Source organism: Melospiza melodia, chromosome 23, assembly GCF_035770615.1.
Source record: "Melospiza melodia melodia isolate bMelMel2 chromosome 23, bMelMel2.pri, whole genome shotgun sequence".
NCBI lineage: Eukaryota > Metazoa > Chordata > Aves > Passeriformes > Passerellidae > Melospiza > Melospiza melodia.
The window spans coordinates 11,023,811-11,029,810 of NC_086216.1; positions in this window are offsets into that span (position 1 = coordinate 11,023,811).

Consider the following 6,000-nt stretch of genomic DNA (forward strand, 5'->3'; position numbering starts at 1 on the left):
ACCCCAGCCATGAGGCAGCTCCTCTCTGTAGCCAGGCTCCAAAATCTGGATTTTTCCATCCTTTCTACACTGGCTGAGCCCCTCTCAGCAGAATCTACTGGGCTTCTGATGGAGATGTTCTTTGCAAGAAGGGGAGGGGTCAAGCAGGTTCTTTTTGCTCAGTCATTTGGAAATGATCAGAGTCACTCCTTGCAGCAGACATCTGCCTGTGTGGGGTGTTATTGTCATATTATCTATGACAATCACAATTCTATTAGTTCCACAATGCAATCCCTGTGTTCTGCAGAGCAGGTGAAAGGAGATGTCCTGGGTTTCTGCCATGGGCACAGGTAGCAGCACCTGGGGTGTGTGTGCCCAGTGCCACATTCATATTTCCTGTAAAAATGCCTTTGCCAAGGGTTCTTCTCCTGGGAAGCTGAGAAGCCTCAGAGAAAAAGGAAAACAATAATTATCTGATTTGCTTCTCCTGTGTTTTGCTGCTTTGGAATGTGGTTGGAGATTGTTTATCCAACTGGTGATTGTGTCATTGGTTTCATGTGAATTATTTTGACTCTTTGGCCAATCAGGGCCAAGCTGTGTTGGGACTCTGGAGAAAGTCACGAGTTTTCATTATTCTCTTTGTAGCCTTCTGTCTGTATCCTATATTCTTTAGTATAGTTTACTATAGCATTTATAAATGCTTATAAAACAATATTACTTATAAAACAATATTATCTCCTTTGCTTCTCCTGTGTTTTGCTGCTTTGTAATGTAGTTAGAGATTATTTATCCAACAGGTGCTTATTTCATTAGTTCCATGTAAATTGTTTTGATTTATTAGCCAATCAGGGCCAAGCTGTTGTTGGGGCTCTGCAGAGAGTCACGAGTTTTCATTATTATCTTTTTAACCTTCTGTAAGTATCCTTTCTGTATTCTTTAGTATAGTATTCTTTAATATAATATAGTAGCATAAAATAATAAACGGTATAATAATAAAATAATAAATTGTATGATAATAAAATAATAAATTCTATAATAAAAAATAATATATAATAATAAAATAATAATATATATATATATATATATATATATATATATATATATATATATATATATATATATATATATATATATATATATAATAATGGCCATATGGCAGCTCCTGTCCCCTGGCTCTGGAGCTTCCTCTCTGTTCCAGCGCCAGCCTCGTCAGAGTGCTCCAGAAAAACCACTGCTGCTATTTTTAGAGGGTTAACAAAATACCTCTAGGAAAAAAAATAATCCGCTGGTACGTGACTCCCTTTGAACCCAACACTCAGCAAAGGGCCACAGCATCAGCTCGGGAGCTGTGGAGATGAAACGAGACCGATGAACTCTGCCTACCCTCACCCACCTGCCCACAGAGAGGGAACACGAGCAAACAGCCAACCTTCTCTCTGGTTGCCAAGGTTTCTCATTTTTATGTATAGTTACATATATTTATAGTGCCCCTTGCTATCAGAAATGAGCAAAGGGAACAGCAGATAAGACAGCCTAGCAGGATTGTTTCTCAACAGAGTGTTTTTCACTTTTCCATGAGGCGTCAGCAGCTCTTTAAAGTCTTTTTTATTACACCCTGCATTAGATGCAAAACCATATTTCAAAGGCACTTTAACTTTGAAAAAGGAAAATGCAGATTCTGTGCTGTGCCACCTGCAAGCAGGGAGGCATGACCCACATTAGAGAAACTGGGGAGGGGAGAAAGCAGGGAAGGAGAGAGGGAGGGAGCTCTGTGGAGGAGACCAGGCCACTTGAAACACTTCAAAAATAAAAACTCATGGGGAAAGCGCTGCCTTTCTAATTATGGCTTTAAGGGGAGCTCCTCACCCTCTCCCTATTGATGCTGTGGAGGTCTCAGGTACCCCACATTTAAATCCACGTAGCAAAAATTAACCAGCTTAGATTCCCTGTTAAATAAAAATAACAAAGCTTCCATTATGTTTTGTTCTTCCTTAATTAGTTAGACCACAAAATTACAAATCAAAAGTCTTCTCATCTCCTCTCCATCCAGCACAGAGACTGTTATCATTTCCTGAATTTTCTGGGGATTGACTTTCACTTTTTTTAAAGCATGAGAAGCTTTTAACAGCCAGAAGCAATTAGTGAAAGGAATAAAGCAGCAGCTCGGATGTCCAGATTAGTTATGGCACAGAGAGGCACCGACCTCATTAGGCCAGACTGGGAGCCCTGACAGCTGTGCTCAGTCCCAAAATCCAGGACAGGTGCAGAATTCAGCAGCTCTTTATCACTGCCACAAATTGTGTTACTGGTTATTACCTGGGCAGGGGAGAAGCAAAGCTCTGCTGCTGCTCTTTGGGCTTATTCTTTAAAAAACACAGCATTTAGGGCGAATGGATCTTGCCAAGATTCATTCCAGAGAGGCATTGAAACAGAGCAGAAACAATGAAAAATAATGAAATATATTATACAGATACTGTATATGTATTATGTCAAAAATGCCAACAACTTGTTTTTAGAATTTTATAAGTTTATTAGTAATAAAATGGTTATTAAAATAGTAATATAATTAGAGTAATAATAATTTGGACAATTAGGATTCAGGACAATATGAGACAATAAAAACAAAGAGTTACAGACGTCCAGGTACCTTTTTCTGGGCAAAATAAGCCCGAAAAAGGACCCACGTTAACAGAGGATTAACCCTTAAAAGCAACAGCCTGTTGCATATTCATACACCTCATACATGATGCATAAATTCCATTCAAACACAGGATTCTGTCTGGTCATCATCAGCTTCTTCCTCTGAATCCTGACAGCGTCTTCAGGGCTGAGGAGGCAGGAAGAAGTTCATTTCTTCTAATAAGGGAGAAATAAATTCTTTTTCTCTGAAAGTTTCAGGTGTCCTGTGGCTGCTATCTCAGTGTGAGTCCTTTCTTAAAAAAAATAATATATATATATATATATATTATATATTTCTTTCTTATTCAATATATATATTATTATAATATATATATAGCATAGTAAGATACTATTCTATATTAACTATTCTATTTTTATATTGTTCTGTACTATTATTCTATTCTATTCTATATTCTATACTATTCTACTATTCTATTCTATTCTGTTCTATTCTATTCTATATTCTATACTATTCTATTATTCTATTCTATTCTATTCTATTCTATTCTATTCTATTCTATTCTATTCTATTCTATTCTATTCTACATTCCATTCCATTCTATTCTATATTCTATATTCTATACTATTCTATTCTATTATTCTATTATTCTATTATATTCTATATTCTATACTATTCTATTCTGCTCTATTCTATTCCTGTAAGATACTATTTCTATTTTAACATTATTTTATAACCTAAAACTACTTTTAACACACCACTTAAGAAAATTACCATAGCACAACTTTCCAACATAATACATATATTTGGGAAAAATCACAAAACACGCATTTTTCGCAATACAGATAATATCTAAATGAATGAAAAACAATAAAAACCATGAAGTTGGACAGGGATCTGAGCTGGGCTCGGGGATCCCGGAGCGCTCCCGGCTCCGTTTGTTTCCCGGGACAAACGCGCCACCGCGCGGCTTTGGGGACAAGCCCGGGACGGCGCAGCCCTGCGGGGCGCACGGAGCCCGGCCCGGCTGCAGGAGGCACCACAGCCCCAGGAAGGTGAGACCTGCAGGGCCCCGCTCCTCCCGGGAGCCGCCGCCTCCGGAATGGGGAATGGGGAATGGGGAATGGGGAGGATTTTCCCTGTTCTCGGCGCTGGTGAGAGCCTGGAAAGCTGTGTCCAGTTCTGGTTGTTCCGTTTGGGAAGGATGCTGAGATGCTCGAGCGAGTCCGGAGGAGGGCAACGAGGCTGGGAACACAAACCCTGTGTTGCCACATTTCACAGAGAAAAGCAAGGCACAATTCTCCCCAAGGATTTCTGAGATTCACGTTCTCTGAACCTCAGAGGAAGGGAGAACACAATTCTTTATCACTTGCTGTGCCAAAGTAGAATGCAATGCGGAGATTGTTTATCCAAAGTGAGGATGTTTTGTTTCTTTGACCAGTCAGGGCCAGGTGTGTGTGTGGGGGGGACTGTAATGAGATTTTGTGCAGTTGAGTGCTTGGCAGATTCAGTTTAGATGAAATGTATATAGTATAGCATAATAAAGTAATTAATTAGCCTTCTGATAAGATGGAGTCAGATGCATCATGCTCTCCCCTTTGTCGGAGTCGCCTTTGATTTACAATAGCTCCATGAGGAACGTTTGGAGGAGCTGGGGTTGTTTATCCTGGAGAAGAGGAGGCTCAGAGGTGACTTTATTGCTCTCTGCAAGTTCCTGAAGGGAGGTTGGAGACAGCTGGGGTTGGTCTCTGACAGAACCAGAGGATGCAGCCTCAAGATATGGCAGGGAAGGTGTCACAGAATCCCAGAATCCCAGAATCCCAGAATCAGAGAATCACAGAATCCCAGAATCCCAGAATCCCAGAATGATGAGGTGGGAAGAGACCTCTGAGATCATCGAGTCCAACCTGTGCCCTGACACCTCACCCAGACCATAGCACCCAGTGCCATGTCCAGGCTTTTTATAAACACATCCAGAGATGGTGATTCCACCACCTCCCTGGGAAGAGTATTCCAGTGCTTTGTTATTCTTTTGGTGAAAAATTTCTTCCTAATATCCAACCTATTGGTCTCTCCCACTGGGCAGCACTGGCAGAACCAGAGGACACAGCCTCAAGTTACCTCAAGGAAGGTATCGGTTGGATATTAGGAAAAAGTTAAGATTGGATATTAGGAAAAATTAGGATTGCTCCCAGTGTGCAGCTCCAGCAGCATTCACAGCTGGTTCTCCCCAGCACAGGTACTGCAGGAGGAGCTCCTCTTATTCATAAAGTAAAGTGATCTGCAGGGAATTAACTTTGGACCCCATCCGAAAGCTGAAAGAAAGAGCAGATCAAATTCTGTGCCACTCTGCAAAACACAGCAGTGCTTTTTCTGAGAGTGAACTGGAGAAATTTCAGTATCTGCAGGCAAACAATGAACCTCTTTCACATTCTACAGGATTATGTCTGTCTTCCTATTAATTCAGCCATCTAATTGCAGACAATCTGGTTTCTGTGCTGTAATCTGATATTTGCACAAAAGTGATACAAGTATCTTGCCATTGAATCCTTTTTACTGGGAGGAAACAGTTCAGGTATTGAGAGATGCTTATCAAAGAGCAGGAGCTCTGTGTTCCCGGCTGGAGCTGAGGTTTCCAGCTTCAAGGAGAAGGAGTTTGTTGGGGAAAAATGTGTGTGCCCACCTGGATGAGATGAGGATGCCCTTCTCCTTCCCAGAAATATCAGCCTGTACCACACAGATGAAGCAGGAGCAAAGCGACCAGTACAAGGATGTTGCCCTGATTTTTTAAGATTTTCTAACCCTTCTGATGTTCACATTCTTGTAGCAAACTTTCTCACTCACTTTCTGTAAATAACTCATTGTTTTGCATTCTTTTATAGATGAAATTTGATAGACTGTTGGTTTGTCCAGTGTCATTGAAGAGGTGGCACTTTCACTGTCTCTTTTAGAAAACTATAAATGTTAGAGACAGAAAATAAACTTCCCTTTTCTTCACCTTGAGAGCAGCAGTGTGTGCACTTGTGTTGTTTTGTGTCCTATAGTGACACAAGGAGCCCCAGGGAAGACAGGATGACTGAAGACACCAGAGAAGGTGAACTCACAGGAAACAAGGAGCTTTCAAGGATCAGATGTGGCCTGTGAAATATTGCACAGGGATTTTGGAAGTGACTCAGGCTCTCAGTTAGAGCAATCTGTTTGCTCCTGCCTAGAGAACTGCATCACTTCCATCTCCAAGTGAACAGAAGGGCCACGGAAGAAAAATAGGGTGAGGAAATAAAACTGTGTTTCAGTTCTTCCACGTGGAAGATTTTCTAAGGCAGAAAGCCCCGGCTGCAGAAGAAAGGGGAAGTGTTTGGGACACAAAGGTCAGCAGAAACAAT